The sequence below is a fragment of the Dendrobates tinctorius genome, unplaced genomic scaffold (genome assembly GCF_039654945.1).
Source record: "Dendrobates tinctorius isolate UK_male_01 unplaced genomic scaffold, ASM3965494v1 ptg000046l, whole genome shotgun sequence".
NCBI lineage: Eukaryota > Metazoa > Chordata > Amphibia > Anura > Dendrobatidae > Dendrobates > Dendrobates tinctorius.
The window spans coordinates 57,305,404-57,323,691 of NW_027361714.1; the positions used below are offsets into that span (position 1 = coordinate 57,305,404).

Sequence of the window (18,288 nt, forward strand, 5' to 3'; positions counted from 1 at the left end):
ATCCTTATCTACAGTTACCATAGAAGTCACGCAAGACAAGAAAAGCAGCTAACGTTCACAAAAAGTAACACCCAAAAGTAACACCCATGTATTACATCAGCTGAAAAGAGTTTCAAAGTCTTAGGCAAAAATAAATGGCATATATGCAGTCATGTGCATAGATTCATATATACATACATATATATACACACACACACACTCATACATACACGCATGGGTATATATATATATATATATATATATATATACATACACACACACACACACACACATACACCCATGCACACAAAAGAAAGGACTTTATTACAATTATAACAGTATTTCCATATCTCATTATGGAATTATGTTTCTATAATGTTCTTTTGCAGTTTCAGCATGACTCTATATTGCAAGCAAGTTTTTGTCTTGCTCTGAGCTTGCTCAAAGTGTGAGATCTGTCACTCACAACTTTTGGTGGTTTGACCCCCTGCTCAGCTAGGTGCCAGCTTTCCCCTTGAGGCATTGAACATATTGGACTTCCTGCTGAGTCCCTGGTAGACAAAAGGAAAAAGGGTTTTATAATCCCAGGCAAAATAGGATTCAAATCATTGGCATGAAATTATATCTCCAATATTCTTCACATTTATTATCACTGAGGTCGGTGCCAAGAGGTGGAGGGATTATGGGCGTGGGGCGAATTTCATGTTCAGTTTGGATTTACTACTAGCAACATCAGCACAGAAGGGTGGGTGGATTATGGATGTGGGTAGCAGTGCAAATTCATTTGGAATTTACATATGATGCACATCTGAATTGTTTGAGGTTTACAGCAAGAAAACTGGAGAAGCTACAGTATAAAATTTACATATTCTTAAAGGACTGCCTTAGCCATATTCCAGGATACCATTAGTAGCCTACTAAAAAAAAAAAAAAATCACCTGTTAGGGGATCAAATACTTATTTATCACTACAAAATGCAAATAGATTTATAGAATTTATATAATGTGATTTTCTGAATTTTATTTTTGATATTCTATCTCTCAATGATAAAATTAACCTACTTTGAGGTTGTGTTGTGTGCCCACGTTGCATTTCTTAAGCGTTTCCGCTGTTTTTGCCACTGCGGAAACGCTTAAAAATGCATTCCGAAAACAAATTGGAACAATTCAAATTGAGGGGGCACCACAGAGTAATCTTCAAGGGATCCAACCTCTGCCTATAACAACAATAATCCAAACAAAACAAAGAAAAAAGTATAGGCCAAAAATGAGGGGGGGATCACCACAAGGCATGGAAATAGTACATGGAAATTTTATTGGACTTATAGAACACACAGAAACCATTAAAAACATTATAAAAACGGTCACACATGTGACACAAAAGGACAGTGCATAGGCTTATAATAAAACCACTACCCATAGGACTCAAAAGTGTGCAATCTATACAGATATAAACAGCATACCATCACAAAAGAAAAATGTTTTGTTCACTGCTTGTAAAAATATCCAGGTGTGAGTCACATATGCAAAACTCAATTGGATAAAAAATACCTTATTACACTCTAGATTTTACAAATGAATTGAAATCTAAGGCTCCACGAGGTAAATGATAAACCTATAAAACACATGTGACTTATCATGCAGTAAAAAAACCGCAACAGCCAATATCTTAGAACAGCAATTTGCAAAGACAATAACCAGTTGCTGTGCCACCAGACATCTCTATTGAAAAAGTCTGCAATATAAACTGAGCAATTCAGTAAAGACACAGTACAAAAATGCAGCAAATGCTGTGAAGACTGCCCCTGAAAGGAATCAAATACACAACTATGACAGTATCACAATAAAGTATACTTAGAGCCCCATGAGGTAGAGAAAGAGAGACCCGATGCGTGTCGCCACACTAGGTGGCTTTGTCAGGGGTAATCATACAATGGAAACCTGTGTCCTTATATGCGTCTAACTAGAAATTAACATATGCGTAACAGCTGAAACGCTTACCAAGGGGGCGTGAAACTAGCCAGACACGAGACGCTGTAAACAGCATGAGAGCAGGAAGTGACTCTTGTTATCGCTCTAATGCGCTTGCGCTGAGGCATACCAGACCGGAAATACCAGAATTCACTCTAGGGTTCAGTAACCACGGCGACCTGACAATACATATACAGCGCGTGCGCTGATCTTGTATTAAGAACACATTTTTCTACTAATGTGCATGTGTTGAAGCTCACAATACCGGAAATGCCTGTATCGGCGCCGTATCTCAGTAACCCAGGCAACCCGATAACCTATTTATAACGCATGCGCTGATTTTCCTTTAGGAGCGCGGATTACTACATAAAGTTACATAGAAAAAGGTTTAGTTTACACTAGTGTGACCGGAGATGCCCGTGTTTGCTCCAGAACTCAGTGACCAAGGCAACCAGACATCTTATTCACAGCGCATGCGCTGATCTCATATTAAGGATGCAGTTCTCTGCTAATACGCATGTGTTGGAACTCCCAATACAGGACATGCCTGTATCGGCGCTATATCATAGTAACCCCTGCGACCTGATAACCTATCTTTAACGCATGCGTTGATGTTACTTTAAGAGCGCTGATTCTTACATAGAATTACACAAAAAGAAGTAAAGTTGGAATTAGTATATCAAATCATATTATAACCCATATCAGGCCCTAAAGGAATTCAAATGAACTACTTTTCCAAAAGTCGGGTCGAGCAAGATCGTCCGATTATAGGGAAAAGTCGGGGTCGTCCCGAAACACGAAACCCAATGTAAGTCAATGGGGAATAAAAGTCGGCAGTGAGAGGACGACAGGAAACACACCTACAGTGCCCATTTGAATGCCAAAATCATCAATTCTTCTTACTTAAGCTGGTCAACCTTAATTAACTTCATAATACAAGTTACGCACTGAAAAATGGGGGTTATTTGGCTAAAGTTGTGGGGGGGAGGGCTGGCTGCAGGTTTTCATGTGCCCTGGGCGAAAGAGCGCCCCTTTAACACATACCACAACTCATCATGCTCCGATACGGCAGAGAAATAGCGGTATAGTACAATGAAAAATACTTCACTTTTTACATCTCATGACGAGGCCCATCTATTTCTCCATACAGAATCATTGGTCCCATATAATGTTTGAAACAGTATATGATGAGCTCCACATAATGCTACAGTATATGTTGGTCCCCATGGATGAAGCTCCACTGTCTTATGGGCCCAAATAATGCTCCAAACATAAAGGGCCCCATTTCTAATGCTCTAGTGTATAATGGGCCCTGTAAATGCTGCTCCAGTGTCTGATGTCCACCTTTGGAATGTTCCAGTGTATGGTGGGCCCCATCTATCATTCTCCAGAGTATAGTGCTCCCCAAAAATTGCTGTCCCAACATTGAAAACAATCAAATAAGTCTCCTCGCTAGGGAATCCCTGTACTTGTCTGGACTCCTCGTCGTCCCCATCTTCCATCTCACTGCACAGTATTTCAACTTTGCAAGTGCTGTGATCCTGAGCAAGCAGGGGGGGCCCACTCGTTGGCGACGGCACTGGCACAGGGCCCCTGATAGTACGGTGGTGTGTCTGATGGCGGGTGGGCCGAACCTGCACTTTCATTTGCAGCTTCCTCTTTGTCACCGTGTAAGATGGAACTGTATATGGGAAGGGTAACATGAGTTTCATCAGGGTCAGATTCAGGTCGTGTAGCGTGCGAGGGGAATGTAGTGGTCTGGGTCAATGTACCAGCAGATTCATCGAGCAGTGGCTGGGCATCAGTGCACTTGTGTCGCCCCCAGGAGTACGGTCGCCACAGTGGCATTACCTTCTTCCTAGGGAGTGTGATGTCATGCTTGGGAGCAACGAACGATCTCTCTAGCAGGTTAACTGATTGGGTGGCATTATTCCCACGAGTCATGACCCTCCAAACAGCGTTCATGAAGGCAAAAGTGTTTGTTTTACGTGGGCAGTATGGTTGCAAAGCTGAACCTTAAAGGAATGTCCAGAAGGGCACCACCAGGAGTGGAGCCTACGGTTAAATTCGACTCCACCTGGGAAACCTCAACCATGCCAGCTACAGAACAGATGCACACATTGCAAGTTTAATTCCGTTAACGAACGAGACTCCGTCATGCCCCGCGGTCCGAGTCCGGCTTACTAGAGGGACACGTGAGGCTCTGGCACATGAGATTGGCCAATAACTGGTGTGTCATGCCCTTACATGTCCGTGGCTGCATGTGCGCTACACTGAAAAGGCCAGCGTTTGTCGCTTACAGGTGCAGATAACCCGCTGAACAACGTTAGTGATGGGGATCACTGATTACAATTATTACCCGCGAACAATGATTTCCCAGTAAGTGCAGGTCAACCGCAGTTCCGGAATTAGGCCTAACCGTCATTCCTGAAAAAAATGAAAAACTTACGTGTGCAAACCACAGGTGCTGTAGCTTGCTTAACAGCTCGCCAGCCGTTCTCACGCCCAGTATGGATTACACGTGATTGCACAAAGGTGAGAAAGGGTACCGTATCCCCAGATAACATGTATGGATAGCGTACACATTCAAAATATATGTCTATACATCAGGAGGCAGGTTCAGACGGTGTTAGGCCCAGTATGGATTGCACGTGATTGCACAAAGGTTAGAAAGGGTACAGTATCCCCGGATAACATGTATGGATAGCGTACACATTCAAAATATATGTCTATACATCAGGAGGCAGGCTCAGACGGTGTTAGGTCCAGTATGGATTGCACGTGATTGCACAAAGGTTAGAAAGGGTACCGTATCCCCGGATAACATGTATGGATAGCGTACACACTCAAAATATATGTCTATACATCAGGAGGCAGGCTCAGACGGTGTTAGGCCCAGTATGGATTGCACGTGATTGCACAAAGGTTAGAAAGGGTACCGTATCCCCGGATAACATGTATGGATAGCGTACACATTCAAAATATATGTCTATACATCAGGAGGCAGGCTCAAACGGTGTTAGGCCCAGTATGGATTGCACGTGATTGCACAAAGGTTAGAAAGGGTACCGTATCCCCGGATAACATGTATGGATAGCGTACACATTCAAAATATATGTCTATACATCAGGAGGCAGGCTCAGATGGTGTTAGGCCCAGTATGGATTGCACGTGATTGCACAAAGGTTAGAAAGGGTACCGTATCCCCGGATAACATGTATGGATAGCGTACACATTCAAAATATATGTCTATACATCAGGAGGCAGGCTCAGACGGTGTTAGGCCCAGTATGGATTGCACGTGATTGCACAAAGGTTAAAAAGGGTACCGTATCCCCGGATAACATGTATGGATAGCGTACAAATTCAAAATATATGTCTATACATCAGGAGGCAGGCTCAGACGGTGTTAGGCCCAGTATGGATTGCACGTGATTGCACAAAGGTTAGAAAGGGTACCGTATCCCCGGATAACATGTATGGATAGCGTACACATTCAAAATATATGTCTATACATCAGGAGGCAGGCTCAGACGGTGTCAGGCACAGTATGGATTTGACGGCCCAGACTACACAGCGGAGGAGCAGGGAGAGGTAAAGATTGCAAATGCTGGGGCCCTGCCCAAGCAAGGGGGGCCCACTCGTGGGCGTCGGTACTGGCACTGGGCCCCTCATAGTACGGCGGTGTGTCTGACGGCGGGTGTGCACCACCACCGTCAGAGACACTTGATTGCACTATGAAGGACCCTGTGCCAGTGCCCGCGCCCAAGAGTCGGCCTACCCACCTGTCCAGGGCAACGGCACTCGCACGGTGTCGTGCGCTAGGTGGTGACCCCGGCCATGGGGGGGGGGAGGCAGCACAGTAGGGAGTTTTAGAAAGTGGCATATGTTGATGTTGGACATTCAGCTGATGCAAAAGGTGAAATAGGTCAAGTCCCAGGAAGAGGTGGACCAAAGCAAGCCATTTTTCTGTCACCCTATGTGTCATCAGGGGAAGGTGGGACAAAATCCTTGGAAACCCATGCGTGGTTCATTTTAATGAAGGTTAGATCATCCACATTTTGGGTTGACAGACGGGTCCTTTTTTCTGTCAGGATTGATCCAGCTGCACTGAAGACTCTTTCCGATAGCACACTTGCAGCTGGGCAAGCGAGCTCCTGTAAGGCATATTGTGCCAATTCAGGCCAGGTGTCCAGTTTAGCGGCCCAATAGTCAAAGGGGAATGACCTGTGTGGGAGAACATCGATATGGGAGGAAAAGTAGTTTGTAACCATAGTTGACAACTGCTGTCTCCTGTCACTTTCCATCGATGCAGTATTACCAGTTGTGTGAGCGGTACTTGAAAAATCAGTCCACAACATTGTCATGAAACCCCTGTCTCCAACGCCACTTCTGCTGTGTGCACCACGAACACCTCTGCCAAGCTGCCCCCGGCCCGTACGGCTCCTGTGAGAACCATCACCGCTGCTGTGTGCTGGGAATGCCTCAAGCAACCGATTTACCAGAGTTGCTTGTTTATTAGCCAATATTAGGTCAAGGTTCTCCTGTGGCATGATGTTTTGTAATTTGCCTTTATAGCGTAGATCCAGGATGCTGGCCAACCAGTAGTCGTCATCGTTCATCATTTTGGCAATGCGGGGGTCCCTTTTTAGGATCTGCAAGGCATAATCTGACATGTGGGCCAATGTTCCCGAGGTCAATGATGCACTGCGAGTGCTGGTTGGAGGAGCACTTTCTGGCAAATCCACATCCCTCCAGTCACGCACAAACCCTGTACCAGACCTTGCCACGCCAACATTTTCACTTGCCCCACGAGATGCATCCTCCTCCCCTAAGTAATCATCCCCATCATCCTCCTCCTCCTCCTCTTCTTCCTCCACCTCGTCCAGGAGAGGTCCCTGAGCAGACAATGGCTGAATGTCATCAAGGATTCTCTCCTCCTCTTCCTCCTCATCAACATTGGCTGCAGAAGCCTGCTCCTTAAGGTGCGTCAAAGTTTGCATGAGCAGACGCATAAGTGGGATGCTCATGCTTAGGATGGCGTCATCTGCACTTACCAGCCGCGTGCATTCCTCAAAACACTGAAGGACATTACAGAGGTCTTTCAGCTTCGACCACTGCACACCGGTCAACTCCATGTCTGCTCTCAAAGTGCCTGGCCGTGTATCCTCCCACAAATGCATTATGGCCTGCCTCTGCTCGCACAGCCGCTCCACCATGTGCAGGGTGGAGTTCCACCTTGTTGCAATGTCGATAATGAGGCGGTGGTTGGGAAGGTGGAGCAATCGCTGCAGCTTCTGCATACGAACGGAGTGTACAGGCGACCGGCGGATGTGCGCGCACAGTCTTCGCACCTTCTGGAGCAGGGCTGTTAACTCCGGATAATTTTTGAGGAAGCACTGCACCATCAGGTTCAAGGTGTGAGCCAAGCAAGGTATGTGGCTGAGTTTTGAAAGGGCTATGGCTGCCACAAAATTACGCCCGTTATCACTAACTACCTTGCCTGCCTCAAGATGTACACTGCCCAGCCATGACTCAGTTTGTCGCTTCAAGTACTCGGCCAGCACCTCGGCGGTGTGTCTGTCGCCCAAACACATCATCTGCAACACTGCCTGCTGACGCTTTCCACTAGCTGCTCGATAGGGGGACACATCGTGTGCAACAGTGGCAGGTGCAGATGGAGTGCTCGTACGACTGCGCTCTGTGGACGAGCTTTCGCTTCTGGAGGAGGAGGAGGAGGGTCGAACGCCTACAGCCAACTGTTTCCTATACCGTGGGCTAGGCAGCACTGTCCCACCACCGCTGTCCCCTGTGGACCCTGCATCCACCACATTAACCCAGTGCGCACTGATGGACACGTAACGGCCCTGGCCATGCCGACTGGACCATGCTTCAGTTGTGAGGTGCACCTTTCCGCTCACTGACTGCTTGAGTGCATGGACAATGCGGTCTTTCACATGATGGTGGAGGGCTGGGATGGCTTTGCGAGAGAAGAAGTGGCGACTGGGTAGGTCATAGCGTGGTACTGCATTGGCCATGAGTTCGCGGAAAGCTGCACTTTCCACCAACCGAAAGGGCATCATCTCAAACGAGATTAGTTTGGCAATGTGGGCGTTCAAACCCAGTGTACGCGGATGAGAGACTGAGTACTTTCTTGACCTACTCATAGTGTCTGGGAGGGTGAGCTGGACTTGAGAGCTGCTTATGGTGGAAGTAGCGGTGGACAGGGCGGACTGAGAGAGGGTTGATGATGGTGATGGAGTTGGTGTTCTTTCTGATGGCCTAGAATCAGTCTTTTGTTGATATAACAGTGGGATTCCCTGACTGCTGTGGCCTTGCAACGACACCTCAACATTTGCTGCTGTGCTAACCGGTGGGCTTACAGTGGGGGAAACAATGTAGCGTTGCTGACTACCTTCGTTGTGATCAGTTGCACATGAGGTTTGGTGTTGTGTCCACGCTTGCAAGTACATGGTGGTTAAATGTCTAAGCATGCAACTGGTATTCAAATTTTTCAGATTTTTCCCTCGGCTAAAGGTCTTTGCGCACTTCTTACAGATAACCTTGGCCTGATCATGAGGATTTTGTTCAAAAAAGTGCCACACTGCACTCTTTCTACTATGGAAGACATTTTGTGTCCTTGCACGCTGTGATCTTTTGACCGTCTGGCCAAGCAGTCCAGCAACTTTTCGGCTTTTTGTAACCCGTTTTTGGACTGCTCCGTGCCTGCCAGATAACAGCTGTTGCGATGTCGATGCCTGCGGCGGATGCTCCTCCTCCTCTTCTGAGCTATTGGCAGCGGCACCCTCTTCCCCCAATGGATGCCAATCTGGGTCAACAACTGGGTCATCCATCACCTCCTCTTCAATGTCATGTGCACCTTCCTCTGTGTCACCGTGTATGGTGGTATAGTGTGCGGGAAGGGGCACCTGAGTCTCATCAGGGTCAGAATCTGGCTCTGTACACTGCGAGGACAATGTAGTGCTCTGAGTGAATGTACCAGCAGAATCATCCATCAGCGGCTGTGCATCAGTGCACTCCATGTCAGATTCATCTTGGCCTGGGTAATTCACCATTTCACTTGATAATCCAGGCATGGTATGTGAAAACAGCTCCATGGAGTAATCAGCAGTATGGCCTGCGTCATCCTTCAATCTTGGTTGGGGTGAAGGACACAAGGAAAGGTGTGGTTCATGAACATGAGCCTCCAATGACGACTCAGTGCTTTTACTTTTTACAACTGAAGAAGAGGAGGCGATAGAGCTGGAGGCTGAGTCAGCAATGTAAGACAAAACTTTTTCCTGATGCTCTGGCTTTAAAAGCGGTTTGCCAACTCCTAGAAAACTAAGCCTTCGAAGCCTTATGGAGCCAGACGATGACGCAGGCTCAACACCTCCTGCATTCGGTCCTATTTTGCTCTTGCCACTACCATCAGATCCACCACCAACACCATCATTACCAGCTGCCAACCCCCGCCCAATTCCACGGCCTCTTCCACCAGCCTTCCTCATTTTTGGTAAAAATGTAGACAAAATCCAACAAACTATATAGTAATGTAAAACAAGGTACAAGGTGTCTATAGGACAGGGGAGATTTTGAATTTCTGCTCACACTTGTGGACACTGGACACTTTTGGATTGTGTGAGGCCCACTGAATATCTGAGCGCTCTGTCACAGGCTCGATGGCACAGCTGTGACCAAAGTGACTAGAGGATAAGTGAGATTTTGAATTTCAGCAGACACTTGTGGACACTGGACACTTTTGGATTGTGTGAGGCCCAATGAATATCTGAGCACTATGTGACAGGCTCGATGGCACAGCTGTGACCAAAGTGACGAGAGGATAAGGGAGATTTTGAATTTCTGCACACACTTGTGGACACTGGACACTTATGGATTGTGTGAGGCCCACTGAATATCACAGCGCTATGTCACAGGCAGAAATTGGCTAGTGTATCACAAACTACAAGGTGTATGTAGAATTGGGCAGAATAGGAATCTCCCTAGAGTGCAGGTCTGTAAGAACGGAACATGTCCTCGTTTTATTCTCACAGAGCGACACACTGATAGCTTCACTGTGGCTGTGATAACAGCCGTTACACCGTACTGTGTGAGGAGCGTACACCGCTGTATGGTGTGAAAAAATGCACGCTCAGTACCTCAGCAGGACAAAAAAAAAAAATTGGGATTGCTTTTAAAAAAGCAGTTTGCGGAGCAGTGGGTAAACAGCAATGCAGGAATGTCAGGAAGCCTTAGAAGGCAGCCCAACAACCAACACCACTGATACACCACTATATAGCCTCCCCTTGCACTGCACACACAGTGACTGGTGTGTTGTACAGTCAAAATCGCTAGCAGCAGAAGCAGTTTTTGGTGTCTTCATCCCTGCCTAACGCTCTCCCTACAAAATCAGCAGCAGCAGCAGCTCTCTCTATTCTGAGATCAGCATGAGTAACATGGCGGTCGGCGTGCACGCCCTTTTATACCCCCTGTGACGCCCCCCAAAGCAAGCCAATCACTTGCATGCCCTTTTGAAAGATGGTGGTGACCCGTGCCTATGTCATCACGTTGCCCACAGTGTCCGTGGATCCTGATTGGCTGAAAAAGAGCGCAAAACAAACTTTTGAAACGCGACATTGGCGCGTAAGTCGCCGACCTCATCCTAGGGTCTAGGGTTTCGTTTCATGAAACCCGACTTTGCCAAAAGTCGGCGACTTTTGAAATTTTTCGACCCGTTTCGCTCAACTCTAGTTACTGCGCATGTATTGAAAAAACGCTACAGCCGAATGATGTTATTACAGACTCTGCAGATATATAATAACCAAGTGTATATTAGATATTTTTAAATATCTTTTAAAAATCTTCTAAAAGAGGAAACACACACAGTAGGAGAATAAATGGGAATTCCAGTATGTTATTTACAACCCATTTCTCCTAATAATATAATTTCATGCACAAAATACATGAGCCAATAATACTTAATGCTAGTCATAGTTATGGATATAGAGAAGGTTTAAACCCGATATAGCCATCTCATCAAAGATGGCACTAAATACAAAAAATGGCCACGAGCAGCGATAATGTGACATGAGCCACATATAAGGCAGATTTATGAACAGAGTATATATGTATACATGTCCAGTCAATTCAAAGCGCTTTGATAACACTATATCTCATTTACTATTCAAGTACAAAACCATTATTAAGTAGTACTTTGGCCTGGATAAAAGACATATATATTGCTGTCACAATAAGAAACCACCTTAGGTATGAGATCCATAGCAACTCCTAGCAAAGGATCATTTATCCAGGTTATTAATCTAAACAATGGTGTAGTCTTGTGATCATGGAACAAAGTACCTTGACCCATATCTACTTACAACCGGGATATATATCCACTTAATGCCAAAGTATCCATATAGACCCAAACATTGAGCAATACTTATCAAGTGACAATAGACATTTAGCTTAGGTGTCCAAATGAGGAATATACTAACCATCTGCTGATGGAAGCTATACCGGAAGCAGAAAACTGCTCATGTTAAACCAACCCTTATATCAATATGGTATAAATAGAATATATATAATGCTTGAGCAAAAAGTATTTATTGTCAATGTGTGTCCCTCAACATACGATAGAGCAGCAAGAGGACTAATCAGTCCTCACAAATAGTTATCATGCAGCATCCACTGTAATATTGAGTAAAAAATAGACCCAAGGTAACCATAAAAGATGTTACTCAGACACATGAGGATTTTTCAAATTGGACAAGATGGAACCATTTGTCATAACAAGAGCAGATATTAATATTATCCACCTGACTGGATTACTATGAAGTCCCTTTACCTAATCTAACTCCAAAGAAGTTCGGAACAACACATAGTGATGAACAACAAATATCTATCAGATTTTTTGTTGCTAAATCTGGAGGAGACCTTTGAGACAGAACTCTGAAGTATTAAAAAAAAAAAACACAGCGATTCGATAAGGGCAAAATAGTGACGCCAGATATACCCATAGGCAAAAATCATCATTTGTTATTTTCTACAAAGTCAAAAATAGAGAGGAAAAAGAAGTGCAAAGAGGACAAACCACAATTATGTCCCCAGAGGGATGGAGAAGTTTTCATACTCAAAAAAAGGGGAGGTAACCACCCAAATGGGATACTAAGCCATCTCATAGATTGTAAGCTTGCGAGCAGGGCCCTCATTCCTCTTGGTATCTGTTATGAGCTATGTGATTATTGTTATGCTGTAATGTCTATCGTCTGTACAAGTCCCCTCTGAAATGTAAAGTGCTGAGGAATATATCAGCGCTATAGAAATAAAATTTATTATTATTATCCCCATGGTATGCTGTTTATATCACAGTGGACAAAAAAGAAAGCATATAAATGCCCAATCACTAAAGACCAGAATAAATCAAAACCAAAATGTCCAAATACATAGTAGGAGCAGCTAATCAGAGTTCTTTTATAAAATCCCGTAAATAACAGGTCTTCATTAAGTCCGGATGGAACCAGAGTATTAAGGTTGTAAATCCACTTCGATTCCCATCTCAATAATTCCGAAGTGATATCTTCACCTCTGATATCAGGCTGGATTAATTCCAGACCAAGGATCCTAGTACCCTTCCATTGGGAATTATGCATCGCCAAAAAATGTGAGGCAACTGATATAATCGGTTTGCCTTTTTCTTTGTCCTCCTTTGCAGTTAATATGTTGGAAAAGTGCTGTTGTATTTTCCTCCTTAATTCTTGTCGTCTGTCCAACATATATTTTACAACACGGACAGACCAAAGCATAGATCAGGTTGCGGGATTTGCAGTTGAAATAGGTCTTTATGGTAACCTGAAATGGGAAAGAGGGTAACGTGAGGACATTGCTGTTAATAGTATATGGGCAAATATTACAGTACCCACAGGGAAAAGTCCAAGTGACACGTGTGCCCCTATTTAAACAGACCGTAGGTTGTCTAAAATGGCTGTGGCTTAGAGAGTCTTTCAAGCTTTTAGCCCTCCTTGCTATCAAATTTGGTTGCAAAGAAATATGGGGTCTGAGCTTTGATTCACTGAGAAGTATGCCCCAATGTCTGGATAAAATGTCACGGATCTCTTGCTACTGATTATTGTAATTAGTAATGACCCCAAGTGGGTTTTGAAGGTCTACTCATCTTGGATTGCAAAAGACTCCCCCTATCTACAGTGGGGCAAAAAAGTATTTAGTCAGTCAGCAATAGTGCAAGTTCCACCACTTAAAAAGATGAGAGGCGTCTGTAATTTACATCATAGGTAGACCTCAGCTATGGGAGACAAACTGAGAAAAAAAAAAAAATCCAGAAAATCACATTGTCTGTTTTTTTTCATTTTATTTGCATATTATGGTGGAAAATAAGTATTTGGTCAGAAACAAAATTTCATCTCAATACTTTGTGATATATCCTTTGTTGGCAATGACAGAGGTCAAACGTTTTCTGTAAGTCTTCACAAGGTTGCCACACACTGTTGTTGGTATGTTGGCCCATTCCTCCATGCAGATCTCCTCTAGAGCAGTGATGTTTTTGGCTTTTCACTTGGCAACACGGACTTTCAACTCCAAAGGTATTCTATAGGGTTGAGATCTGGAGACTGGCTAGGCCACTCCAGGACCTTGAAATGCTTCTTACGAAGCCACTCCTTCGTTGCCCTGGCGGTGTGCTTTGGATCATTGTCATGTTGAAAGACCCAGCCACGTTTCATCTTCAATGCCCTTGCTGATGGAAGGAGGTTTGCACTCAAAATCTCACGATATATGGCCCCATTCATTCTTTCATGTACCCGGATCAGTCGTCCTGGCCCCTTTGCAGAGAAACAGCCCCAAAGCATGATGTTTCCACCACCATGCTTTACAGTAGGCATGGTGTTTGATGGATGCAACTCAGTATTCTTTTTCCTCCAAACACGACAAGTTGTGTTTCTGCCAAACAGTTCCAGTTTGGTTTCATCAGACCATAGGACATTCTCCCAAAACTCCTCTGGATCATCCAAATGCTCTCTAGCAAACTTCAGACGGGCCCGGACATGTACAGGCTTAAGCAGTGGGACACGTCTGGCACTGCAGGATCTGAGTCCATGGTGGCGTAGTGTGTTACTTATGGTAGGCATTGTTACATTGGTCCCAGCTCTCTGCAGTTCATTCACTAGGTCCCCCCGCGTGGTTCTGGGATTTTTGCTCACCGTTCTTGTGATCATTCTGACCCCACGGGGTGGGATTTTGCGTGGAGCACCAGATCGAGGGAGATTATCAGTGGTCTTGTATGTCTTCCATTTTCTAATTATTGCTCCCACAGTTGATTTCTTCACTCCAAGCTGGTTGGCTATTGCAGATTCAGTCTTCCCAGCCTGGTGCAGGGCTACAATTTTGTTTCTGGTGTCCTTTGACAGCTCTTTGGTCTTCACCATAGTGGAGTTTGGAGTCAGACTGTTTGAGGGTGTGCACAGGTGTCTTTTTATACTGATAACAAGTTTAAACAGGTGCCATTACTACAGGTAATGAGTGGAGGAAAGAGGAGACTCTTAAAGAAGAAGTTACAGGTCTGTGAGAGCCAGAAATCTTGATTGCTTGTTTCTGACCAAATACTTATTTTCCACCATAATATGCAAATAAAATGAAAAAAAAACAGACAATGTGATTTTCTGGATTTTTTTTTCTCAGTTTGTCTCCCATAGTTGAGGTCTACCTATGATGTAAATTACAGACGCCTCTCATCTTTTTAAGTGGTGGAACTTGCACTATTGCTGACTAACTAAATACTTTTTTGCCCCACTGTACATCTCTCGTGGTTATAAAGGCGCGTGAAATTACCTTTTTAGGGTAGCCTCTGTTCCTAAACCGGAGAGTCAGGTCCTTTGCTTGTTCCAAGAATTCCGCCTGGGTACAACAGTTCCTCTTTAAGTGGTAAAACTGCCCCTTGGGGATGCCATTTTTCAAGTGCTGTGGGTGTAAGCTGGAAAAATGTAATAAATTGTTGGTAGCCGTGGACTTGCAAAAAAGAGTGGTGGTGATTTCAGAGCCAGTAACACTAAATTTCAAATCAAGGAACTCTACCGTCATTTGTGAAAAATGTGAGGTCAGGCGTATGTTCCAGGGATTGGTGTTTAAAGTATCCACAAATTGTTGACATTCATCAAGAGTGCCTGTCCAGAGAAAAAGAATATCAATGTATCGAAACCATTTAATTACATTAATTGAAAATGACTGAAGATTATACACCTTGGTAAGCTCCCACCACCCCAAAAATAGATTTGCATGCGAGGGCGCACCATCGCAGTGCCCTTGACTTGCCTGTAGACGACACGATCAAAGATAAAGTAATTTTTATCCAGTATGAAATTTAGTAAGTCCAGCAAGAAAGAATCATGTTTCCTGTCTCCTGAGGAGTTCTGGTCCAAAAAGAAAGAAACCGCATGGACACCAAGATCGTGCCGAATACAGGTATACAAAGATTCTACATCCAGAGTCACCATCCAAGTTCCAGGTGGAATGACGAGATCCTGTAATTGTTGAATAAGGTAAGTTGAATCCCTCACATAAGACCTAAGGGAGAAGACCAAAGGCTGAAGGAAAAAGTCCAGATAAATACAAGGCCGTTCAAGCAACCCACCGATTCCAGACACAATTGGCCTACCTGGGGAATTTTGAAGCTATTTATGAATCTTAGGGATCATGTAGAAGGTAGGTGTTCTGGGATGCTGGTTAATCAAGAAGTCTTTCTCACGTTTGTTAATGATGTTGCAGGCAAAAGCAGAGTCTAGTAGTCGATCCAATTTGGCTTTAAAGGCATCTGATGGATCTGAAGGGAGAATCTGATAACAGTTGGAATCAGATAATTGGCGTTTGGCTTCCTTGAGATATTGGTCAGCAGGCCAAATAACCAGACTGCCCCCTTTGTCTGCCTCTCGGATCACAATATCTTTATTGGACCCTAGCCTCCCAATAGCGGACTGTTCAATCTTGCCCAGATTCCTATTACTATTGGGATCAAGTTTCAAGGACCTTATTTCACTACAGATCATATCGAAAAAACCTTGCACTGCCGGAAACAGTGAGAAGGAAGGCGTAGCTTGTGATGGTAACCTACCAGAGAATTTCCTTCTTGTGTGTATTCCTTCACTTTCCTCCAATAAGTCCAACAGGTCTCTGAACGCTTCTCTTTCGGCCACAGGAAGATCATCAATGGCAGATGGTTGATGGTACAATAACTTGAAAGAAAGTTGTCTACAAAATAAATAGACATCTTTGATCAAGGTAAATTTGTCAAGGCAACTGGTAGGGCAAAAAGAGAGTCCCTTCTCCAACACAGCAATTTCAACCTCTGATAGAACATAGGATGAGAGATTTATAATTTGAAGAACGCCACGGTCATGCTCTATGAGCATGTCCATGATAATATTGGAACATTTAAGTAGCCCAGTCTCCCAAGTTTTTTGAAAACTATCATCTGCCTCCCAAGCCAGAAAGATTTGAATTCTGAGACCCCCTAGGAACCAAACCACATTTCTTATATTCCTCCAGTGTTTTAATGTTCCACCAGGTTTTTGTGATGGATTTGTGTAAACCAACAAGTTCTCTTGACACCATCTGAAAATCCATATTCTTATCAGTATCATTGGTAGAAACTACCGTGGAGCCATCACTAAAAATGCTACTTGCCTGGTTACTCTAGGCTGCCTCCCTAGTTGCCAAATCCATGCCAATATAAATGACCACAATAAGGTGATGAACAACAATTTAATACAAATAACATTGTTTACAAATAACCAATAATAGTCCGTGTGCCAACTCCCAGAAATTGTGGAAGAACAAGCATCCACAAAACAGATTGGTAGAGTTGAGCGAAACGGGTCGAAAAATTTCAAAAGTCACCGACTTTTGGTAAAGTCGGGTTTCATGAAACGATACCCGACCCTAGGGTGAGGTCGGCTACGAGCTCGGCGACTTTAGCGCCAAAGTCGCGTTTCAAAAGTTTGTTTACCGCCCTTTCAGCCAATCAGGATCCACGGACACTGTGGGCAACGTGATGACATAGGCAGGGGTCACCACCATCTTTCAGAAGGGCATGCAAGTGATTGGCTTGCTTTGGGGGGCGTCACAGGGGGTATAAAAGGGCGTGCACGCCGACCGGCATGTTACTCATGCTGATCTCAGAATAGGGAGAGCTGCTGCTGTTTCTGTAGGGAGAGCATAAGGCAGGGAAGAAGACACCAAAAACTGCTTCTGCTGCTAGCGATTTTGCCTGTACAACACAGCAGTCACTGTGTATGCAGTGCAAGTGGAGGCTATATTTTGCTGGATCAGCTGTGTTGGTTGTTAGGAAGCCTTATAAGGCAGCCTGATAGCTGCATTGCTGTTTTCCCACTGCTCTGCAAACTGCTTTTTTAAAAGCAATCCAAATTTTTTTTTCTTGTCCTGGTGAGGTACTGAGCGTGCATTTTTTCACACCATACAGCGGTGTACGCTCCTCACACAGTACCGTGTAACGGCTGTTATCATGGCCACAGTGAAGCCATCTGTGTGTGACTCGGTAAGAATAAGTCGAGGACATGTTCCGTTCTTACAGACCTCCACCTTCTAGTTTTGTCTGTTTTTCAAACAGTTAAGTATATTTGCTGTTTGATCACATTCAAAACTATAGAGAGACAACGTGTCAGTCCGTATACTTAAAAAACACGGAGCTTGACAATTTTACGGACACGCTCCTCTCTCAGTACCATGTAATCTCTCAGTACCATGTAATGGCTGTTATCACGGCCACAGTGAAGCTGTGTGTCACTCTGTAAGGATAAGTCGAGGACATGTTCCGTTCTTACAGACCTACACTCTAGGGAGATTCCTATTCTGCCCAATTCTATACACACCTTGTAGTCATACACTAGCCAATTTCTGCCTGTGACATAGCGGTGTGATATTCACTGGGCCTCACACAATCCAACAGTGTCCACAAGTGTGTTCAGAAATTCTACATCTCCCCTGTCCTATAGTGACATTTTTCACACTTGCGACATTGAGCCTGTGACATAGCGGTGTAATGTTCACTGGGCCTCACACAATTCAACAGTGTCCACAAGTGTGTTCAGAAATTCTACATCTCCCCTGTCCTATATACACCTTGTACCTTGTTTTACATTACTATATAGTTTGTGGGATTTTGTGTACATTTTTACCAAAAATGAGGAAGGCTGGTGGAAGAGGCCGTGGAATTGGGCGGGGGTTGCCAGCTGGTAATGATGGTGTATCTGATGGTAGTGGCAAAAGCAAAATAGGACCGAATGCAGGAGGTGTTGAGCCTGCGTCATCGTCT

At 44.5% G+C, this 18,288-nt stretch overlaps 1 long non-coding RNA gene across 1 annotated transcript; it reads right to left on the reverse strand.

Annotated features, from left to right (window-relative positions):
- Positions 1-11,796: 11,796 nt before the first annotated feature.
- On the reverse strand, positions 11,797-15,128 carry LOC141089635 (uncharacterized). Its single transcript, XR_012232356.1, has 3 exons — positions 15,036-15,128; positions 14,793-14,934; positions 11,797-12,800 (listed from the first exon to the last, which is right to left on the reverse strand). It is a non-coding gene; the product is annotated as an uncharacterized lncRNA (long non-coding RNA).
- Between the last annotated feature and the right edge of the window lie 3,160 nt (positions 15,129-18,288).